Below are 388 nucleotides of genomic sequence, written 5' to 3' on the forward strand. Positions count from 1 at the left end.
ATAGCATTATAATATTGGCAGTTTTCTTTTTCTTTTTTTTACAATAATTTTTATTCAAATTTTCATAAAACATACAAAACAAAATCATAAAACATTCAAAGACAAAAAACAAAACAAAACAAAAATGATTAAACAAAAAAATAAAATGTTGACTTCCCATTTGTCGCAGATCAAATCAGTTGTAGGTCTACAATATATAACAATCCTGTCTCTTAAATTATATTATAAAATCACTTTCCTCCAGTAGTTATCTTAATTAATCATCAAATCTCATAAACATTACTTTATTCTTTCCACAAAAAGTCAAAGAGAGGTTTCAATTCTTTAAGAAATATATCTATCAATTTTTCTCCAAATAAACATGTCGATTAATCCATCTCGTTAATAA

Source organism: Rhineura floridana, chromosome 10, assembly GCF_030035675.1.
Source record: "Rhineura floridana isolate rRhiFlo1 chromosome 10, rRhiFlo1.hap2, whole genome shotgun sequence".
In the NCBI taxonomy this organism is placed as follows: Eukaryota; Metazoa; Chordata; class Lepidosauria; order Squamata; family Rhineuridae; genus Rhineura; species Rhineura floridana.